We start from the raw sequence: 24,061 nt of genomic DNA, 5'->3' as shown, positions 1-24,061 counted from the left end.
TGCTGTAAGTGGGCTTTGGTGAGCAGAGACCCCCTTACATCAGAGTTCCCCTTTACACCAGAGTCCACAGAGATCCCCCTTACAGTTAAGTGGAAATTCTCTGATGTAGGGGGCTCTCTGTGGACTCTGATGTGGGGGGGGGGGGGGGGGGGCGGCTTGGCGGACTTTCTTTCTGCTGCCAGCAGTGATCATTGTATAACTGTGATGAGAGGGGAATTGAGTGATTTTTTTTCCTTCTATCTCTGGTGGAAGAAAAGAAAATTGTATAATCTATGGGCTGCTTAAGAATGTGTCCATGTATGTGTGTGTATATATATATATATATATATATATATATATATATATGTACGTGTGTGTGTTTGAGCTTTTGGGGTGCACACCCTAATGCGATAGGCTGTGCACATCTATGCCTAAAGACTTCCTGGTGAAGAGGAGTAAGACGTTCCCACTGGTGTCCTACTAAGTGCAGGAAGAGGACAGACTGCAGGCTGCCCCCCCCCCTGCATGGATGGTGTACGCTAAGTCCAAGCAGAGGCCAGTTCTGTGCCCAATCAGAGGCTTTCCTCCCCTGGCCAGCCCTGACGAAGCTGCCCTGGCTTCCCCTGCAGCAGCTGGCTACCCCCTGCCAGCCAGTTCGGGAACCCTGAGTTGGAGTAGCAGGCACTGTCCAGTCCGACCTGCCCGGTGAGCAGAGAGTATCTAGAGTGGAGCTTCAGCCAGGGTGTGGGATGGGAGGAGACAGGGAAGAGGGTGAGCAGGAGGGGTGCCAATAGCTGTACCATGGGCCTCTGGGTTGTATTTGGTCCAAAATTTGCCAGTCAGCCCTTGGTCTGTGTACCTACAACCTAGCTCTCATTCTCTCTCAGAAGATTTTTCTTTTCTTGTTCATCACTAAGGTTCTGACCTTTTCTTTGCTATTTTGTTTTTGGTTGTGGTAACTTGGTTCTTATCCTGTTTACTGTCTTGAACTGCTAGCCTGATTGTCTCAGGTGAAGTAGCAAATGAATCCAAAGGAACTCTTACCAGTTCACTCCTGGCTTGCAGTGTATATAGTGAGTCACCTCAAGCAGGAAGCCAATACTTTATTTATTACCTGCTAACTGGAGTGGTGATAACACCTACAAAAATAGAATATTACTTTCTTTTTAGGTTGCTGATGTCACAGCAAACAGACATTTTTGATACCTAAGCTACAGTGGCCTTAATTCTCCTCTCATCTGGTCCTGTTGGGTGACCAAATGATAGCCAGTAGGCTGGGAGCATGGGCTTCCTGTTGGTGGTAGGGGTGTTGCCACTATTCTCTATAGCATGTTGATAGGTTGTCAATGTATTTACATGGGGCAAAACTTTGCTCTGGAAACATGGAAGTCAATTTCACAACTAATTTATTGATCTTACATAGAACTCATAGAATAAAGAGTTCCAAATGAGTGTCAAGAATGTTCTGCCATTAAAATCGAAACAAAATGGTTGTTTTATTATTTCATACTATGAAAGTAATTTATGTCATTACAAGTAGCCCTTCTACATCAAAGGTATAGCTGTGGAGAAGAGTAGTATTTTATTGTCTCTGTAACCACCCTTGTGGTTTCTATAATAAGAAGCCCTACTGGATTTTGACATATGTATGGTAGTCTGAAATAATTAGAGCTTTAATTAACAGTGACATTCCAGTGCTGAATAAGTTTAGTCTGGGCTTTTGAAATAGTAGCCTACAAATTGTATGCTGTCAAATCTGCCGTGGAGGCTGGCTTGAGTTAAAGCAATACTTGCGTTTCCCCACAGTAAACCTGTTGCCACAAGTATATCATCACATTTAATGTGACTTGGGATTTAGATCAGAATAAAAATACCTGGTACAGCATGTGACGTAGGATTTGAAAACTTCACATGGGCCAGTCTGTTTGTCATTAAATATGTGTGTTTGTTCTGTCCTGGTTATAGCAACAACTGCTATTCTATATTTAGAAGACTATTTATTTCTACCTAACTAAAATGAATGTCATATAGGACAAATTATGTGTTCTTCCTCTAATAGAGTTAACCGCTGATGTAATTAATATTACTGCTTAGATCATTTATTTTGAATAAATGCAATTGCTTACTAAAACTTTTTTTATTTTCTTTGGCGCACAGATGATGATGACCTTTTATGACAGCTAAAAAATTAAAAATGTGGGACCTAAGCCAAAAAAGACCTATTCTGAATGAACATATTGCACATTAAAGGGTCCTTCATCCTGGGGCCTGAATTATATTGTAACTGTATGCACACCCTTTATTTTGTAAAACTCTGCTTAAACTGTTGGTGTTATAAAATTCTTTATATTAATAATAGGTATAATTGTACCTCAGCTAGGGGTAGTAAGGTTAAAAACAGATGGTTTACTCACTCGGGACCTTTAATGCTAAAGTTAAGCTAAAAAAAAAACTACAGCTTTAGTCACATCACTTACCTGTAAAGAAGGATGTCCCACGTTGTGCAGGCAACAGGATCCTGGAAAAATCTTCACTGCAGGGATGTCTGTCTTCTTCCTGTATTTGAACTTTTGACACAACAGTGGTTAACAGCTTTGGGTCTTCAGCCAAAACAGCAGTACATATTGTCTGATGGGGACATGCGCCTCCTTCCTCCTAATTTGAGTAAAGTTCTGTTATTGATTTCACTGCTTGTAACATGTTCTGATTTGTGTTTACATTTTTTACATTTATTTTAGGAAAAGAAAATATATCACAGCATATAGGAGAATACATAAAAGGTGTATCTCCTAGAACCTTGTCATCATAGTCATATATATCATAATGATAATTCTTCCCCAAAGAGAAAGCAAGAGACAATGTGAGAGGTGGAGGCATCTAAATAGAAATAACTCTGACCATTCTCCCCCCCCCCCCCCCCCAAAACATAAAAAAAAATAAAAAGAAGGAAAAAAAAGAAAAGAAAAACCTCTAAGGGTTACCAGGCTTTTCTACCTAATCCTTGCCCCCCAGGCCCCCCACCCCCCCCATCCCCTATCCTCCCCCTTCATGACCCCCAATCACCCCTTACTTTCTGTGTTGTGACATAACCAAATAATCAAAAAACAACTGTGTCTAAAGCCCTAAAGGAAAAAGAAAAAAAACACTTGTGGTAAAGTAGGGGGTAAAACTAGGGAGAGTTACACTTTACTTCCTCCCCAATTCTACCAATATCTACCCTCACCGTACACCCATATTCATCCCCTTATCCCGACCTCCTTTGTAATTACCCATTCAAGCCCATAATGGGCATTCTTTATTTGTGAATGGGGGGGGGGGAGACTCCTGTGACTAATTAGACTCTTCCACATTCACAGATAATGTTACAATCAGTGTAATCAATCAAATAACCTTTTTCTCAATGGAGGAGGAGGAAGGAGGGGATGTGTCCCCATCAGACCATCTCTACTGCTGTTCTGCCTGAAGCTGTTATCCATTGCAAGGCCTGAAGTTCAGTGACAGAAAGAGGACAGTTTATTAGGAAACCAGCATCCCGGTAAGTTATGTGATTAATCTGTAGGGATTTTTGTTAGCTAAGCTACAGCTTTAACTGAGCCCCAGAGGAGCACAACAAAAATGGGCCATCTCTGTATTGCAGTTCTAGGTGTCTAAACTCAGAGGGAGCAAACTGTAAGTGCACTCGACATCATTGCACTAACAAAAATGCACAGTCTGTACAGGAACAGCAACAATGAGGACAACAGTGGGATGCCGTTGAAAGGAGCAGCAACAGCCTAAAAAGTTTTACTGCAAATAAGAATGTATCACTGACTATCCACAGTATGATATGTGGATGGCTTAGCGTTATCCTGACAACCCTGCCATCCTAGTTTGTGTGTGGCTTGTGCTTAAAGTAGAAATTTGGGATATACCTAACTAATCCTAAAAATGCTCCCTCCACCCTCCTAACACATATGCGGACTAGCCTGTGTCAGAAAGATCTGTATACTTACTTATTTTTGGGATTGGGCAGTTGGAATATTTTTACGTTTATTTAGGTTTATCATGAAATTTCTCCTTTAAATCTGACCCTGAGTAGAAGAACATTGGCAGCTCTGTACACCGTATGTGTACATTTATAGTTAGTACTAAAGCACACAAATAATTCTTAATGTTGTGTTAATGTTTAAGTAGGCTATTACAAATTCATTTTCAGCAGAATTTCTATGCACAAATGCAACCTATGCAATATCATTTTATTGGCATAGACATATAGAAATAGAATTTTAAACAAAAGTAGTGTCACAGCGTAAGCTTTGACATCATTAGGCAATGACAAATTTGTAAACTGACAATTTTATTACAACCAATTATCGATCTCTTTTTTGTATTTTTCTACTACTGTAGTCTACTGAAATTTGATAAACAAGGAATATAGTTACGTATTGTTTTGATAAGTGCTGCAAGAACAGTGTCTTTGCAAATTGCAGAAACTCTGGACATTTACCCCTCAAAAAACCCCCCAAAAAACACAGATGCACCTCTGCAATGGTACCAATATAGACTGGGCACTTCTGTAATCATTTTTTTTTAAGGTATACTTACAATTTTGAATAATGTACTTCCTTCTCTTCCAATGCACTGGCGTAGCGATGTAGCCCTGGCTTGACAACTGCTACATCCAAGGTTTTGTCCCAGGAAAAAAAACTTACAATTTTTTTTAATGTACTTCTGCCTATCCCAAGGCACTGGTGATGTAGCCCTCACCTCACAACTGCTTCCTTTGAAGGCTGTTTCACCAATGTCTTCCAAGAAGCTATCCCACCTAAACTGCAAGATTTGCATGAAAAATGGGTTGCACCGATACCAGTTTTTTAAGACACAGTAGAATACAAGTACCAATACTTTTTTCAAGTACTCACTGATACCGCTTGCCGATACATCTTTTTAATGTCACGTGAAAGTGGAACTAATATGCAGTACTGATGGGCACTGATAGGTGGCACTGATGAGGCTGTGGCCGATCACCCTGTTACCTGTAAGATTATTAAACCAAGCCAAAAAGGGTTAATTCCTTTGGGATAGACCAATCATTTTGATCTTCCCTGGTTTAAAGATATCACATTAATACCAAATTAAGGAACATTGGTACTCTCAGAGAAGGAAGTGCTCAGATGGCATAGTCTCTTTGAAGTTTGCTGCCAGCACATGCAGTTTGCATCTTGGGAAGGTTATTTGTATCAGTCCATAAATTTGTTAAACTTCCCACTATAACAGGGTATGATTATAGGGTTATTGTTTCCCCCTCATTTTTGACACACAGACACCTCATTGGAGCTCTTGATGGGCTCTGAGAATTCCTTGGAACCGTGATCTTTTAAAGGGTGGTAATGTATTAAGGTCCTACAAAAGCTCCAGAAAAAGCCACGATTGTGGTGAAACATGTAGGGGCAACCATTCTTTTGTATTGTGACCACTGAGCTTTATTGTGCTCTTTTTTATATATTAAATTGTTTTTGTTTTTCTAAATTATGTCTGCTTAATAAAAATTATATATTTTTGTAATATCAATTTTCATTGATTGTTTGCACCTTTAGACTCCAATTTTGTCACTGGTAATATTTGGACAGATTTACTGGTTCCTTCCTCCGCTCTCTATCCTGACAAATCCAGGATGAGGGGGGACCAGAGGAGGACCTGGGGAGTCAAGGAAGACACAGGGGACAATCGGGGATGATCAGTGTGGTGGTGGGGGCACTTACAAGCACTGATCTCCCTGACAGCCGCGGGAGGGAGAGGAGAAGCGGCTGTCAAAAAAGCTATACAGGGAGATCAGTGCCTGTAACTGCCCCCACCGCCGTACCGATCACCTGCGAGGCTGCCTGGCCCCTCCTGCTACACTGAGGACGCCGGTGTACTGGCCTCCTGCCAGGTATCGGGTCAAGCATCGGAGCATTTGCACAAGTACAAGTACTCGTGCACATGCTCAGTATCGCCACTGATACCGATACTGGTGTTGGTAACGGTGCAACCCTATTGTTAATACATTGCTATACATTGCTATGAACTTATGATTGATGAGATTGTCAGGTGCATAATGATGCTCTAGATACTTAAATGATGGCAAGGCTTAAACAAAAAATCGAGTAAAAACACAGATCTCCAAGTTTGGATTTAGATGTGCAGCTAAAGGACCGCACTTCTGAAAACTGATCCATGTTCATATAACTTTTCAGAGGCATTTGACAGGCAGTGAGGAGGTGATATGATGCCTCCCCACTGCCTATTTTAACCCCATAATTAGTGCATCAATGCACTACAACCGTGTACATTGCATGAAGTTGCGGGACAGTCGTGGCATGTCCCCATTCACTTAATTGGGGCCTGTGAGCACTCCTGTCCTTTGCAGCTTAAGCTGGGGAGTAAGGATAAACCGTCTGTTGTTACCAACTCCCAACCACAAGTCTAAACAAGCCCTTAAACTTCATACATGAGATTTGGCACAAACATCATTGGAGAGTTGGCCAGGGAACACCAGCTATTTCATCACACAAAGGAAGCAATACAAAGAGAATAGGATGCTTTTTCTTATAAGTACCGTATTTTTCATTCCATAAGATGCACCTGGGTTTTAAAGGAGGAAAACAAGAAAAAAAATATTCTGAACCAAATGGTGTACTAAAAAATTTACCAGTGTCCATGAAATGCAGCCTGACCAGTGCCAATTAAATGCAGCCTTACCAGTGCCCATTAAATACAGCCTTACCAGTGCCAATTAAATGCAGCCTGACCAGTGTCAATTAAATGCAGCCTGACCAGTGCCCATGAAATGCAGCTTTACCAGTGCCCATGAAATGCAGCCTTACCAGTCCCATGAAATGCAGCCTTACCAGTCCCATGAAATGCAGCCTGACCTGTGCCATGAAATGCAGCCTGATCAGTCTCATGAAATGCAGCCTGACCTCTGCCCATGAAATACAGCCTTACCACACAGAGGTCTGTTACGCCACAGATTTGAATATCTCGGCACCCACTGTAACAAAGTCCCGCCTCCTATAATACATGTCACACTGATTCAATGTATCATTGGATCAGTGTTCTGTCTATCTAGGAGGCGGGACTTTGTTACAGTCCTCCACCTCGCACAGACTGGCATTCCCTGGTGAGGACGTCATCACATCCACCTGTCACTCAGATAGAAGACAGAGCAGCCTGAGCAGCCGCCGCGGCCAGACTCCATTCGGCCATTTGGGCTGCTCTGTCTTCTGTCTGTGGCTGAGTGACAGACCCAGCCAGGAGATCGCGGGAGATGGCCGGCCTGGTATAGTAACATGGCGGCGGCGGGGGGGGCCTGGTCAGTATTAGCTCCATAAGATGCCCAGTCAATTACCCCCATTTTTGGAGGGGGGAAAAGTGCATCTTATGGAGTGAAAAATACTGTACATAGTACAACAATCGCATATCAAAAATATGACATTTTCTGTTGACATATTCTTTAAATAAACCTAAATGAAATTTCACACAATTATCAGCTAAACTGCATACGTTTATATGACTGAACACTGTGGGACATGTCCCTTATTATCTAGAGCAGGAGTCTACAAATTATGGCCATTCAGTTGTTTAGGAACTACAATTCTCATCATGCCTAGTCATGCCCGTGAATGTCAGAGTTTTACAATGCCTCATGGGACGTGTAGTTCAGCAACAACTGGAGGGTCGTAGTTTGGAGATCCCTGATCTAGAAAGTACTAACTCCTGTTATGCCTACAGCAACGCATTGCCCTCATTTAAAGGGAAATTTGAATGGATTGGGTAAATTTAATTTGAACTTTGCATTTAGAGCTTGAAATCTTTAAAAAAAAAAAAAAAATTCTTTTATATGACTTTTTTATTCCCAATGATACATATCTTTTTTTCTGATGGTCAGAGAGTGATGTTCAATGAGTAACAATTGATCAGCAGAGATCAAAGAAGTTGCTAGATAAGCATTAGAAATTTGTGATAGAGCATGGTAAAGGGGTTCTGTTGAAGAAAGTTTAGTTCTACTCTAAATGCAGCAAAAATCAAACTGTGGTTCCTTGCACCAGACTTACACAGTAGTAACATAAGGGTCATCGGAAGGAACCACAGCACATTTGGGAAAGCAAAAATTCATAAATTCCGGAAATGTTAGATTTTTAATTCTTCCACTGCCGGCTTCTCTGAAACACAGCAGGGCAGTTAAAAAATGATTATGTGTGTTTAATAATGAACCAGATAAATTGTCATGTTATATGATCAAATATTATTTAATCAAATCTAATATTTGTAGTGGACTGTGGACCACTGCATAAATCACTGTATCCATTGCATAAATGTAAAAGGGCTACAGTGGCTTGTTTTTTTTTTTTATTTTTTTTATTTTTTTTTTTTTTTAGAGAAAGCGTTAATCTCACTTTAGTAATAATAACTTTGTGCCTTTAATCATATGTTCCTATGTCTGCATGCTTGGGATGACGTGCATTGATGGAAATGTATAACCAGTGATCTCACTGGGTCTTTTGTCACATTAATGTTCTCTGTTAAGTGCCCATCCCTCTGAAACATAAAGGATTAACAGCATGGCATTCAATTTGCATCATTACATTCACAGAACGTGCAAAGTGGGGTCTGTGGTTTAGCTTAATTATTGTGATTGTAATGTTTATTTTAAGACGTTTGCCATTACACTGCACTGACTGTGATATTATTACTAGAGCAAGAAGGTCAGTATGCATTTTATATGAACACATTAGTTCAGTTTGACTTTGATGAATAAACTAAGGGCTCTCTCATTAATTTTCTATGTAAGTGCTTTTCGACCCTTTTTGTTTGCCCGTGCCCTTGTGCTGTTGACTGCTTTAAGAGAATGTCTTAGAAAGCATTATATAGCTATTTTGTTGGGTTTTGATACTTAAAGTATGTATACCATTAGGGAATAGCTACACTTTTGATGTGGAGGTTAATTGATGAAATACAAGGGTACACTCCTCATCAACCTCTGTACACTGTAGAAAACTTAGACACACAAGAAGAAGCTTTTTTTGTAGCTAAGTGCTTCAGATTCACAATCTATAAGTTCTTTTTGAGTAATAATGAGGAACAACATAAACATTTATAAAGTATAACATTATCTTTGTTATACATTTGATACTGCTGCATGGTTTTAAAATAATACAATTTGTAAACATTATCTGCTACTATTGTTTTAATTAATTTTATAATGATTTTTAAAGCAGCAATTGTGCTTTATTGGAACTATTCAGATATTGAATAAAGTCTGGGAGATCCATCTTTTACTGTCAACACTTAACTATGGAATCCTCTCACAAAATTGCATTGTTTCTACAGTTCACACATGGCAGAAAACTCAATTTTAAAATGTTAAACTGAACATAGTGGAAACTTGAAATCCTGTACAAGTATAGGAACAATATAAATGAAGAATGTCGTTTGCAAAACTGGGATTATTTTGCTGACCTGGCTGAGTCTCAGAAAAGTGCATAAAGGTAGAATACTCTTTAATTAGACAATGCAGACAGTGTATTTGCCATACACCATTTGCCATAAAGACACATCCACTTTTGGCCAAGCCCCCATGTGTCTAGTGGACATTTATCTTTTTGGGCTCTTCAAGATGTTCCTCCTAATTATTTTCAAATGTTTGCAACTATGTAGCCTATTTTATGTGAACACCAACTTACTGACATTTGGTACTTTTTATATTTTTAGATATACATTTCACTGGGCTCTCAGGCTTCAAGCACTGTCACCCGGTGGTAGTATAAAGATTTTTATTTTTCCTATTTATGCATCACAAAAGGGAGCAGTGGTGTTAAAGGTACCATCTAGCATCTTATAGGTGTTACTAGTGTTGGGCGAACAGTTAAAGCCGAGCAAAATTCGTCTGTTCGCCCGTTTGGCGAATACCCACATTTTCCGGGGGCTCAGCGGGTGTTCGCTCACTGAGTGCCCCACAATGCACTGCAAGCTGCACAGTGCATTCTAAGCACTGTGCATTCAGGGCACAGTGAATAGCTGGTTGTTAAGGAGTGGGCCAGGAAGTCGTTGACATCTGAACGAAAAAAAAAACTATTGCAATAGAAAAAAGTGAAAAAAAAGGCATGGGGTCCTCCCCCAATACATACCAGGCCCTTTGGGTCTGGTATGGATTTTAAGGGGAACTCCATTGCAAAATTAAAAACAAAACGGCATGGGGTCCCCCCAAAATCCATACCAGACCCTTATCCGAGCATGCAGCCTGGTAGGACAGGAAAGGGGGGGTGAGTGAGCGCCCCCCCTCCAAAAGCATACAAGACTACATGCCCTCAACATGGGTTGGTGCTTTGGGGCAGGAGGGCTCTGCCCCCCCCTCCCAAAGCACCCTGTCCCCATGTTGATGGGGACAAGGGCCTCTTCCCACAAACCCTGGGTGGTGGTCTTGTGGGGGTCTGAGGTCAGGGTGCCTGAAAGCCTCATGATTGACGATGGATCTACACTATCTACATAGTTTTTAATAAAGGAATTGTCAAAAATGGCCTACCATCTTTATTTGTTTTTGACGAATGGGTAGGGGTACAATGTACCCCATACTTATTCACATAGGGGGGCGGGATCTTTTTATGGTAGGCCCCTGCCCGCAGACCCCCACAACCACAGCCCAGGGTTGTCAGGAAGAGGCCCTTGTTCCCATCAACATGGGGACAAGGTGCTTTGGGTTTTGGTGGCAAAGCCCCCCCATGTTGAGGGCATGTAGCCTGGTATGGTTCGGGGGGTGCTCACTCGTCCCCCCCTTTTCTGACCTGCCAGGCTGCATGCTCGGAAAAGGGTCTGGTATGGGTTTTAGGGGGGCCACGTAGTTTCTTTTTACATTTTGCAGTGGGGTTCCCCTTAAAATCCATACCAGGCACAAAGGGCCTAGTATGGATTGGAGGGGACCCCCACACCATTTTCTTTAACATTTATGTAGTGCCGACAATGGTATTGTATTGCTGGAAATTTAAATGTAATTTTTTTTCTTTATAAATGTCAGTTTTTCTGCAGCAGGTTCTATACACGGTACAGGCAGAGTAAGAGGACCCCCTAGGCACTATATTTAAAACTATTTTTTACTTTTATTGTTTCATTTTAAGCATAATTAAAATCACTGCTCATGTAAAAATTACCCCATACTCTTTTTATGGCCAATAACCTGCAAACAAGCCTTAAAAATGTGGACTTTTCTTTTTCTAATTTGGGTCCAATAGACTTCAATAGGATTTGGGGTTAGGATCCGAACTTTTGCGATGTTCGAGAGTTCTGGTGTTAACCAAACCGGGGGGTGTTGGGCCCAACTCTAGTAGTTTCTATCCAATGCTAATGGATCTGAGGCAGAGCAATTACTTATTTCCATCTCTTGCAATACTGCCATATACCTTTGTTCAAGGTTTAAATGAGAGACATCTGAATGGAGACAACTACTGCTTAGAAAACAGAGTTTTCTGTGAATACTTTTTCATGAGTAAATGATGTCATAATATTCAGGGATTGGGTTCACGCATTGAGACCATACAGAGCAAGCTTGATATCACAGTAGCCCGGGCAAACCAAAACACAGCACATATGCAGCATCTACTGTACATGAACAACTAGAGGCGGCTTTGGCGAGGATAGATGATCTGGAGAACCAGCTCCTTCAAGGATATGCCGACTGTGATCCATAATTTTTTTGAGAGAGCTCCTGCCTGATCTGCCTGAACACCGGCTGGTAATAGACAGAGCGCATAGAGCTTTACAACCTCGCCATCAAGATGGCCTTTCTAGGGACATCATTGTTAAACTGCATTATTACGTGGTGAAGGAAGCCGCAATGAAGCACTCTAGGGAATCTCCACAACTGACCCTCCGTGATCATGTAATCCAGGTTTTTGCAGATCTTTCGCCATTTACCTTCCAAAAACGTCGGGCCCTCAATCCCTTACTGCTGGCACTCTCCAGGAAGAATATTAAATATTTTTGGGCTTTCCCTTTTCGCCTTTAGTTTACCTTTTAAAACAAGCCCTATGTTTCCTACTCCTTTACAGAAGGGGAGCGTCTACTTTTGCAACTGCTTGGGAACCACCCACCTCTCTGCCTCACAGTGGACTTGAAGTAAACAATCGCTCCCCTCTGCCTCATCCGATTTCTCAGTTATGGCAAAGTACCAAATCTCGTTGGACAAGGGACTCCCCCCCACCTTGATCCGGGTCCTCATTGCTTTTGTCTTTTTCACCTGGGGGTAGAATTTATGGGACTCGTTTTGCATTTTTTCGAGGGGGTGGAAGTTTTCCGGTTGTTGGAAGCTATGATACCTCTTTTTGCACACTTATCTGCATGTGACCTCTTTGGGCCTGATGTTGGGCTCCCATGAGCTCTTAACAAACTTTTGGGGTTTTTGTGCCGGGACTTCGGCCCTGGGACTTCTCAGCAGCCCGAAGAAGGGGGACACAGTTTTTGCCCCCCTTGCCCCTCCGGGGCTTCCCTCTTCTTGCACTTTACCCCAATTTTTTGGGGTAACAGGACTGGGGACTGTTTTGTTTGTTTTTTCTCCCAGCTGTTGATTTTACTAGGTTGGTAGATCCCTTGTTTGAGATTTCAAGTGGGTGATATTGGTGTTGCTATTTAATAATGCTGGTAATGGTGGCTGTAAGGTCGGCTCAGGGACATTTGCATCCCCCCTTTACACAATGTGCTGTAGTTTGTGCTTAGCTCATTGTGCTTAGCACAATGTGCTTAGCTCAAGTTATTGTCCACTGTATTGTTAGACAAGGTTATTCGGAGTGCAGAGTGTGGACCCCCCCCCCCCCCCCCCCAGTTTGTCTTCTTGTTCTTCTCTCTCATATCTCTTTTTCTTATGTCTCTGTGTTCTTTTGTCTTCAATTTTTTGCAGGCTGGTGTCACCCATTCCTGACACTGTGGCTGAAAAAGTCCATCTTCGATGCTGGGCGGGCGACTTGGATGGGCGTGCAGTGGTGAGTAGCAGCTTCTTAGTAGAGCATGCCCCCTTGCTTATGTGTCCTGTTTATTGTTCTGTCTTGAGAGTTTTCTTTCATAATACCCAAGGACTGAACTCTCCTGTTAAGAGGCAAGCAGTCTTTCAATATTATCACTTAAAAAGGCCAGAGATTGACTTGCTCCAGGAGACACATTTGTCTCGGTCCTATAACTCCTCTATTGTCCACAGTAAATATCCCAAGTTTTTCCTGGTAAATGCTCCTGATAAGACCAGGGGTGTTGCATTTTTTTTCTCCAAGCGAGTAACTTTTTCCCCAGAAATTAGAGACCCCAACGGACGGTATATCTTCCTGAATGGTTCTTTTGATGGTCACCTTTCCACATTTATTTAATATTATGCTCTAAATCAAGGGAAATGTACCTTTTTTTCCTGAGATGTTTTGAGAGCTTGCCCCACATGTGGAAGGGACAGTTGTTTTTGGGGGTGATTTCAATGTAGCTTAATGTACACATGAGCGGACTTTCCGGCATACTTGGTCCGGCGTACTGGAGTCCGTCAAACAATTCGATCATGTGTGGGCTCCAGTGGACTTTTTTTTCTCAAAAGTTTGACGGACTTAGATTTGAAACATGTTTCAAATCTTTCCGGCGGACTTGAGTCCGGTCGAAAAGTCCGCTCGACAGTCCGATGGACAAAAACCGATGCTAGGGCAGCTATTGGCTACTGGCTATGAACTTCCTTGTTTTAGTCTGGTCCTACATCATCACGTACGAATCCATCGGACTTTGGTTGATCGTGTGTAGGCAAGTCCGTTCATTCAGGAAAGTCCGTCGAAAAGTCCGCCGGACCAAGTCTGCCGTAAAGTCTGCTCGTGTGTACGCGGCATTAGACTTACATTTAGATAAATCTACGGCAGCATCAACACGTTTAAAGTAGCCCTGTAAAATGAGTTTACCTATTGCTAAAATGCTCCATTCGTTGGGGCTTGTGGGCATATGGAGGGAAACGCACCCTACTTCTAGAGATTACACGCATTATTCATGGCCTCACACGACCTATGCAAGAATCGATTATATTTTCTTTCTAGTGTGAGTGTCCCCTTGGCCCTTAAGACTCATATAAGAGAGGTGGCTTAGTCCAATCCCTCCTTGGTTTGCCTGGTGCTCTCTCAAGCCCAAGTACCCCAGGGGCTCTTGTGTTGATGGTTAAATAACTCCCTAGCTACCCAGTGCGGTTTACTGAAATCAAATGATCAATAAGGGAGTATTTCCAATAGAATGACTCAGAAGAAGTTTCCCCCGCTACCTTATGGGCCACCCATAAAGCTACTGTTCGAGGGCGATTGATCCAAATTTCCACCCAGGCTATGAGGGAGCACAGGGTAGACCTGGAGAGAATGGACACAGAGTTACAATCCCTGTGTAAAGTGCATAAACGTAACCTCACCCACGACACGCTGTCCTGGATTGAGTCAACTAGGTTGGCCCTTAATTTGGCCTTGACTGCTAGGGCTGAGAAGAGCTTGAGATGGAGCAGTGCTAAATTTTACTTTCAATGAGACAAGGTTGGACCGATGATGGTCGCTAAGTTGACCCCAAAGGTGCACTCCTATACCCTCCCAAAGATTTGCTCTGCTACGGGAGGTTACACCCAAAACCTGCAAAAGAATAAGGAACAATTTCTGTTCTCAGCTGTATGGGTCAGGCACTTTGGGGCGATCAGTCTGCGGTTGACACTTTCCTGGACAGCATGCCTATCCCAAAGGTAAAAGCAGAACACTGGAACTGGCTAGTATCCCTGATTTCTACAGAGGAGGTTTTTGAGGCAATTAAACAAGCAAAAGGGGGTATGGCCCCTGGGCCATATAGTTTTTCAGCGCTGTATTATAAAAAAAAATTTCTGTTACTCTGTCCCTGTATCTGGCTCGCTTTTTTTAATTTCTTATAAAATGGGGGTTCTTTAGATTCTGCTCTTAATACAGCTTTTATCACAGTAATCCCTAAGCCCTCAAAATATCCTGGTGATGTAAGTAAGTACAGACTCATGTTACTGATAGAGATGGACCGAACACCTCCCGGTCCAGTTTGCGCCAGAACTTTCAAACACCGCAAAAGTTCGGACCTGAACCTGGAACCCCATTGAAGTCTATGGGAGTCGAACTTGACATTCCCCAGTTTGAAGTCTTATATGCAAGTTATTGGCCATAAAAAGGGTATGGGGGCCCAGCTACTGTCCTGGGGGACACGTATAATGCAAAAAAAAGAAGCAGTGATTTTAATGATGCGTAAAGTAACACAATAAGAATTAAAAATTCCTTTTAATTCAGTGCCTGGGGTTTCCCATTAGTCTGCCTGTAATTTGGTGCATCTGTACCATGTATAGAACCTGTTGCAGCAAAACTGACATTTATAAAGAAAAAAAAGACATTTAAATTGATTTTCCCTGCAAGCTTTCTTTATTTTGTAAACAATGGCTTAGAGAGCCAGTCTATATGATGAGGCCACAATTTAGTGCACTCAGAACAACATTAGAGATTTTTTGGATAAATTCTGGTGTCTTCTTGGCAGACTTTGGATGGAAATGACACATTTTTGCACCACAGTGAGCAAGCCTTATGTGAAGAAGCCAAATTATAGTACACTCGGAACAAGATTTTTTTTTTAGATAAAGTCTGGTGTCTCTTTCACAGACTTTGAATAGAAGTGACAGGTGCGGAAAAAACTAGGCTTTGGGAGTTGGTGGTGCCGTAACCCTATAGCGGTATTCTTATGAAAGCAAGAATTGACCTTGCTGTAGAAAATTGAAATTTGATGCCCCTGTCAAACAGTTGTGGAAAAATTGGAAGGAGGTATATAGTGTAGAAGATTTTATTCAATATTCATGAATAAAGCTTGCATAAAATATGCACTCACACGCGACTATACCATATGTAGGCACCAACGTACAGTATATAGCTCACTTGTCACAGTAATTTCATCCGCACCGCTGCTCGCATACACAGAGCGCCCTGCCCGAGCCCAGCCGAAACCACCCCCGCCGGAACGCAGCCGAGACTGCGTAACCGAGCTGAGTCCAGCCCAGCCCAGCTCAGCCAAGACTGCCCCCCCTGCCCGAGACCAATCCAAGCCGAGACCTGTCCGATCTTGCCCCCCTTTAGTGTTGCCACTGGTCCCTTCTGCCTGGGGGGCGGCACCTACCCCCTTAAAAATGCCACCAAACCTTGTTTGCCTCGCAGCAGATATGCCCCTGCCTGTCACGCAGTTGCAGAACAAATTGGTCTTTGGGTGTTGGTGGTGCCTTCACCCTTAGGCTTCTAGAGGTACTCTTAATGAAAGCAGGAATAGGCCTTGCATTATTTTGAATTGTTGTTCGTGCCAGAATTCATTTGTGTCAAATTTACAGGTAGTGTTATATCCAATTATGATGTTTCTCGCTGTTTCTGAAGAGTTGAGGGCCGAGTTCCAAGAAGCGACAAATGTTGCCTGTAGGGGCTTGCTGAGGTGGGTATTGAGAGGTTTGTGAACGTTTGAGATCTTAAATGGTTGCTGTTCTAGTAAAGAGTCCAGAAAGGAATTGCAGAAGTGTTGAAGTTTGTTCGGACATAGACTTGTAACATGTTGTACAGCTTGATAAATGAACAAAAAGTGGTGGTGTGGGAGCTCAAAATATGTCAAGATTTGGGAAGTCAAATTCGTGTCAAAAAGTTGATTAAAGTGTAATAGCTTCCTGTGGGCCCAGGTTTTGAATCCAGAGTGAGACATAGCAGGTGGGAAGGAGGGATTCTTATGAGTTGGGAGGTACCCACGGAGAAAGATTAAATTTGCATCTGACCTCTTGCCAGGCGACCAGCGTGTCTCTGGGTAGCAGGTTTTGCCGGAGGTGAGGAGGGATGGACCACAGTTTGCAGTGAAGGAGAGCCAGCAGGCAGTAAGGGGTAGCCAATTGGAATTCCAGGTCATAGTTGCCGTATCTGGAGGTGTGCGAGATCCAGTCTAGGCATATTCTTAGGAGACAAGATAAATTATATGCTCTAATATTAGGGAGGTTGGCTATCCCCTCGCTTTTCGGGAGGACTAGATTGTTCAGTGCAATGCGGGGGCGCAGAGAAAGTGTGATAAGACTTTTTGTAATTTTTTTAATATCTTTGTTGTAGGAGCAGGGGTATTGTTTGAAGAGGGTATAGAAGTCTGGCAAAGCTGACCATTTTAAATAGGTGGCACCTCCCGAAGTGGGAGATGGGACTATACATCCATGTCTCCAATTTGCTTATTATTTTAGAGATTACTGGGGTGAAATTGAGAGTATATAAGGAAAAAGGAGTTTCCTTATAGGAATTTTTATCCCTAGATAGGTATGTATTTGCTACAGAAAAGATGGAAAAGGTAGTCCATGAGGGAGTTCTAAAATGAAACAGAGGAAGGATCTCACTTTTGGTGAAATTGATACGTAGACCTGAAAGTCCCCTAAACTAGTGAAAATTTCCTGAATGAGAAGCATGTCAGAAGCAGGGTTAGAGGAAAAAACTAGTATGTTGTCTGCAAATAGGGCTAGATGGAGATCCTGTTGACCTATTTGGACTCTATGTAGGGAGGAATGGGAGAGGAGGTAATGGGAAAGTGGTTTGAGGATCAGATTGAAGAGTAGTGGGGAAAGTGGGCATCCCTGTCTGGTGCCTTTATATAGTTTTACAGTTTTTGAGATGAGGCCAGCTGCTACTATGATTGCTGTTGGGGCAGCATACATTTTATTTATTAAGAGGAGGAAGGGACCTGTAAAACCTAGATATTGCAGGACTGAGGACAATCAGGGAAAGCTGACATTGTCAAAGGCTTTCTCCGCATCAAGGGAGATTATGGCTATGTCTTAACTGGTGTTAGACTTGGCATGTTTGAGGACTGTAAGTACTTTGCGGATATTGGAGGATGCGGATTGGCCTTGGGTGAAGCCAGCTGGAGCTGGGTGGATAAGGGTGGCATGATTTTGGCCAATCTATTGGCTATGATCTTGAAAAGGATCTTAGAGTCTAGGTAAAGTAGTGAGATGGGTCTGTAGGAGCTGGGTTTGGGACTATTGTATGTGCTGTGAGCTTGAAGAACTTGGCAAAAGAGGAGATTGTTTTGTGAATTTCTGGATCGGTGATCACAGAATTTTTTTGATCAAGGAGGGTGGAATCAATTAGGGGAAGAGGGATCTTCTGTAAAAAAATGTTTGCGGCGTCTGGGTCAGAGGGGCTTGGGCTATATAGAGTGGTTACTGGAGTTCTGGTAAGGGCGCTCCAGTGGCGCAATCGGTCAGCGCGCGGTACTTATATGGAGTTCTGGTAAGGGCAATCTTAGCTCATTTTGGATCGTTACCTATAATAAGCTGAACATCCTGTCATCTTTGAAGATTAATTCCATTTCATAATATTTGGACTTTTTCCTTTTGTGTTTTATTTTTATTTTTTTATATTTTTTCAATATATGCTGGTGGGTAGGTAACACCTCCACCTTATTATAAAATTTGGTTTAGCGCGGTTTATAATTTTTTCTATATAGAGTGGTGTAATATTGTTCAAGGATAGAGCTTATGTCATTGAGAGAGGAGCACGCGTTTCCTTGGGAATCTTTTAGGGAAGTTATGTGTGTGCGAACATGTGCTCCCTGCTACGTGATAGCTGTGCTTGGGTGAGTCTGAGGCGATCGCTGACTTCACGGAGATTTGTAAGAACCTACCTTTTGTACATAGTGGCAAAAGCGATGATCCTACTGTGTAGGATGGTTTTGCTTGCATCCCAGAACAAGTTGGGGTCAGGGCATTGCGGGGCATTAAACAGCTTGTAGTCTGATCAGGTCTCATGTAGGGTTTTCTGAAGGTCAGGATTTTGGGCCAAGAATAGGGGGAAGCGCCATATTCTCATGGGGTAGAGGGCTGAAGTCGGAGATTGCAATGTCATGGTTAAGTGTTTCTGAGGTTTTGGTTAGTAGCGCAGAATTGCATAATAGGTAATCACCACACCACAGTGTGGTGGGGGGTGAGTAATAGGAGTATTCCCTGCCTTCCAGGTGAGCTAAGCGCCATGGGTCGCTAAGCTGGAGGGCTGTTGCAAAGGAAGTTAGTGGAGTTGTAGTGGATTAAGGGGGGGTTGAAGGGTGGGTAGTGCCTTGCATTTGTCCTCTTGTGTATCCATCACAGCGTTAAAGTCGCCTCCTAATAGGAGGGGGTATAGTAGATAGGGGACTAGGTGTGCGGTGACCGCCTGAAAGAAGGATTTGGTAGGGGAGTTGGGTGCGTACATGTTAGTGACTATGAGGTTGGAAATGCAAAGGTGAAGGGTTGAGAGGCGTGCATTCTCATTGTGTGCAGATGACACAACTTTGCAGGGGAGATTTTTGTGGACTAGGATCAGAATACCTGTTTTACCTTTAGTAGAGGCAGAGTCATGAGTTTGGCCCACCCATAATTTGTGCATGCGCAAGAAGTCAGTTGAAAGGATATGAGCCTCCTGGAGGAGTGCTATGTCCGCTTTTAGTCCTTTGATGATCCATGATATGATTTTCATTGTGTCAGGGGGAAAAGGGACTGGGTTAGCGTAAAGTATGTTTTGATCTCGTATGGTGTTTATGCGATCTGGGTTGTGGGTGATAGGGGGAGGGGGGGAGATAAGCGTTCAGTGAGAGGTGAAGAGTCTGATAGGTGTATAGAGAAACAGCAGTAAAGAATAGAGTGGGTAAAGACCAAAGTTGACTCACAATTTAGAGGAAGCCTTGACTTCACTTTTCTTCCAACGTAGTACTCACCAAGGACAGTGTTACCAGAGAAGGGGACTTAGTAGTAGGGTTAGTATGTCCATTTGTGTCCGTCAGGTTGTTTGTTCAGTGGGGGTGATTAGGTATTTGAAAGGAACCTACTGGTGCTGGTCAGTGCATATGGAAAACCAAAATTGCACGACTCCGGAAAGGCTGTCATAGAGGATAAATTCAATAGTAGTTAAACAACTATAAACTTATGCTAATAAGGAACCTGAATATTCATGTAAGTGTTGCGAGCATGTAGATCCTGGGAGACCAGGAAGAGGAGGAAAGGCCCAAAATCTCAGGGATCCATATGAGGCTCTTCAACAGTGTTTAGGAGAACCCAGGTTGTTGGAGTAGTGAAATCTTTTTGGTGGATCCTTACAGGGGTTGCATTGCTCCCTGGGGCCTTCGGGGTATCGGCTAGTTTCCATTGGAGAAAGCTCCTGTTAGATGTGTAGCTGCATCTGGAGATAAAAGACTGCTTCATCCGTGTGGGAGAATGATTTTGTCTCCCCTGCCTGGTCAATGAGGTGTAAAATGGCTGGGTATGCCAAGGTGAATTTCACCCCCTTGAGTTGGAGGGCAGAGCAGATAGGTTGAAAATCTTTCTGCCTGTGGGAAACTTCTTATGAGTAATTAGCAAATATGAGCAGTGTGTGCCCCTCCAATTGGAAGGAGTTAGCAATCCGAAAGGATTTCAAGATGGCTACCCTGTCCGAGTAGTTGAGGTATCTTACGATGATCGGGCGGGGTAGCGTCAGTCGTTTGCTGGGGCTCCCTCTCGGTGGACTCTTTCCACTACACATGGAGATGTGATGACGAGGGCCACAGGGATACAGGTATTGAATAGCTCTGTTAATGAACATAAGTTGTAGGACTCCGGGAGGCCTATAATTCAAAGATTATTGCGTCTCGAGCAGTTTTTTAGGTCATCTAATTTTTCCAATTTGTATTGCGGGGTTTGGGATGCCTTGAGTGTTGTCTCATGAGTGCTCAATGGCTCCTCCTCTAAGTCTGCTATGCGTTGCTCTGCTACATTGAGTCTGACAGCCTGCTCTTTAAGCTCCCTCCGGAGCTGGTTAATCCCTGCTGTGACTGCCTTGTCCACAGCTGAGGTGATTGTGGGAGACAGTAGAGCTGCCACAGGCTGGGCTATTTTATTATACTGGTCTTTGGGGGAAGCTTGGGGTGGTTGAGCAGCGTGCGCTGCTTGTGATGCAGGGCTTGTGAAGTAGCTGTCAGCCATTTTGGCCGCCTGTGAGCCAAGTAAGAAGGGATCGGGATCCACAGTTTGTACTGTGCCTGGACTGCCCGATATTAGATATCGCTCCATCGGAAGTAGTGCGGGGAGATGTGCAGGGCACCGTAGGTGAGCCGGGAGTCATACCTGACAGGCTGTTGCCGGTTTAATAGCCATCCCTGCCGGAGCCGCAGTTTCACACTTCCACTAAATGCGACACCAGAAGCCGGAAGTGCCCTAAGTCTTTTAGGGGGTGGTTCAAAAAGGAGCTTTACAGAATCGGGCATTTTTTCACACACAGATATTTACTCTATGCTTCTGTGAGGAAACTCTGGTATTGCCTCCTGCAAAGCGCTTCCGGTTTTTCCAAATCTCCCATTTTTTAGGATCTCTACGACCAGTGGGGCAGGAACAATACCAGGTTACCCAATATATAAAATGGTGTACGCAGGATTCAGGGCAATGAGGTGGCATTTCTCTCATATGTGGGTTGCTGCTGGGCACTCCAAATTTTCTTATATGTTAGACAGGGAGAGGAATCTAGATGAGGAAAAAAAACCTTGATGTGCGGCATAAATGTTTATCCCAATCCTTTTCTGGTGTCCTGAATGATGCCTTACTAGAAGCTAACTTAAATGTTATTACCCACTGGTATCTGGTTCAGACGAGGCTGGCAAAAATGTATCTCTTTGTCTCCCCACTGTGCTTCTGAGAGTGTGATATGTCAGGGTCTATGTATCATATTTGATGGAAGTGTCCCAGGATTCACAGCTTCTGGAATGGTATATAAAGTTAAGAACCTTGAAAATATTTGGGATTCGTGGGCCAGATATATGCATCTCTCATTTACAACCTAATGTCAACCTGCTTCTGATCTCTCTCTTTTTCTTTCTTTTCTAGTTCTTGCTACTCTTTTTAAGATATAGTACTTTTCTTTCTTAGGGTTATAGTTGGTACTTTTGAGTACTATTGGGGGGGGGTACTCACTTTTTGGTTTGTTGTATTAATTCCTTTGCAATGTCAGAGCTCCAAGTTTTAGACTTATGCTTGACTCTGGAACCCATTCTTTTATTGTATTGTATTGTTAATTGTGTATGAAAGATAAGCAGATTGAACCTCCCATCCTTATTTTTTGAAAGTTAAAAAAAGTACTGTTTAAAGAAAAAACAATGTGAGAGGGTCCCCCCAATCCATACTAGGCCCATTCAGGTCTGGTGTGGATTTTGAGGGGAATCATGTGCCAAAATAAAAAAAAAATGGCATGGGTCCCCCAAAATCAATACCAGACACTTAAATCTGGTATTGATTTACCCCACACCAAATGACAGGGCAGGAGAACCAGAGGAAGAAGACATCAGCGGAGGGAGAAGAACTGGAGGAAGAACCAGAGGAAGAAGACATCAGTGGAGGGAGAATAACCAGAGAAGAAGACATCACCAGAGGGAGAAGAACTGGAAGGAGAAGACATCACCAGAGGGAGAAGACAGGAGGGAGAAGACATCGCCGGAGAAAGAAGACACGTTGGAGCTACGATGGGGGACATTCTTCATTTTTAATAAAGGACTTTGTCAAAAACCTGTGAACTGTTTTTATTTATTTTTTTACACTTTTATGGGTGAATGAGTAGGGGTACAATGTAACCCTACTCATTCACATGGGGTAGGGGAGCGGGATCTTGGGGCCCCCTTGTTCCAGACCCACCCCCCATGTTGAGGATATGTAGCCTGGTATGGTCCGGGGGGGCGCTAGCTCATCCTCCCCTTTCCTGAGCTGCCGGGCTGCTCAGTTAAGGTCTGGTATGGATTTTGGGGGGAACCCTTCTCGTTTTTTTTTTTTTTTAAGTTTGGCATGGGGTTCCTCTTTAAGATCCTCAGAGCACAAGTCGCATTCCACAAGTCGGATCAGTTAAGATGATGATCCGACTTGGATGCAACCTGCATTCAAATCAATGGGCTGAAATTGTGCCCAAGTCAGACCAAAGTAGTGCAGGATCCTTTTTTAAAGTCGGACTGACACAAGTTGGACCAGTTAAGATGGCTCTCATAGGGAACCATTGATTTATAAATGTCATGTGACATGTGCTCCCAAAGTCGGAGCATATGTCGCACCAGTGTGAACCGTCCTCAGGTCTGTCTGTGATGTTAACATATGGCGCACAGAGCCTGCAAGACACCTGTATTTGGAAGAAAAAGAAAAGTCCTGGATGGCCACCCACCGCTGAAGGCATCTTTATTGATATATAAAATCCAATACAGTCATTTCATATGCAAAAGAAACAGGGAGAAGCAGCTAACACATTTCACACCATGTGGTAGTGCTTAATCATAGCTTAATCAAAACACCTGTATTACCCTTGTGGAGTTGTGTAGGACCTATCCTACATGTGAAAAGAAACTTGTTTACTGACTTTTCTGGACAAATAAAAATCAACAATTCTTGAATGGACTGTCTTTTATTTGCTCACTGTTTGAACATGAAAGCCCACTATAAATATGAATTCTGGTTGCTTTGGTTTATTGTTGTTTGTAGTGACCTCAAAGATAATTTTCTCTGAGACAAACTCAGAGGTTGCACTGCTGCCTTACCATTCTGTAAATGCTAGTTGTGCTGACTTCAGGCTGATTCTCTTGCTTCACTACTGTGAGCTACTAACCCGAACAAGTGTGTAGATAAGGATTTTAGACGTAACTCAGGCTTAGGGTCAACGACTCAGAAAGTATTGAAGCCAGCCATGGCTGGATTTAGGGGGGTGCTGGGGTGGGCTGTGTCCCCTTAGATTCTTTGTTGCAACCCCCCAGATTCCGTTGCCCACCCCCCACTGCAATGCTGACCTTCTATGCTTCCCCTGCTGACCCCTTGCACACTGCCATGCTGGTTCACTGTACATTGTCCTACTGACCCCCTGTACACTGTCCCGCTGACCCACTATATACTTCCCTACAGAAACCCTGTACACTGCTCTGCTAACCTCCTATCCTCTGACCCTGTGACATTTTTTACTGCACCCCCACATCAGACAGGCTAGATCCAGCCCTGAAGCCAGCAGACCAGCATAATAGCTTGGTAGCTAGCATTTTTAGAGGGAAGTCATTG

General features: G+C 43.1%; 1 protein-coding gene across 1 annotated transcript in view; it reads right to left on the bottom strand.

The window, feature by feature from the left end:
- Nucleotides 1–24,061, bottom strand: part of LOC141140021 (protein FAM240B-like) — a 136,063-nt gene that overhangs the window by 17,385 nt on the left and 94,617 nt on the right. The window lies entirely within an intron of this gene.

The sequence above is a fragment of the Aquarana catesbeiana genome, linkage group LG01, assembly GCF_042186555.1.
Source record: "Aquarana catesbeiana isolate 2022-GZ linkage group LG01, ASM4218655v1, whole genome shotgun sequence".
Taxonomy (NCBI): Eukaryota; Metazoa; Chordata; class Amphibia; order Anura; family Ranidae; genus Aquarana; species Aquarana catesbeiana.
This window is presented reverse-complemented; position numbering and strand designations above follow the sequence as displayed.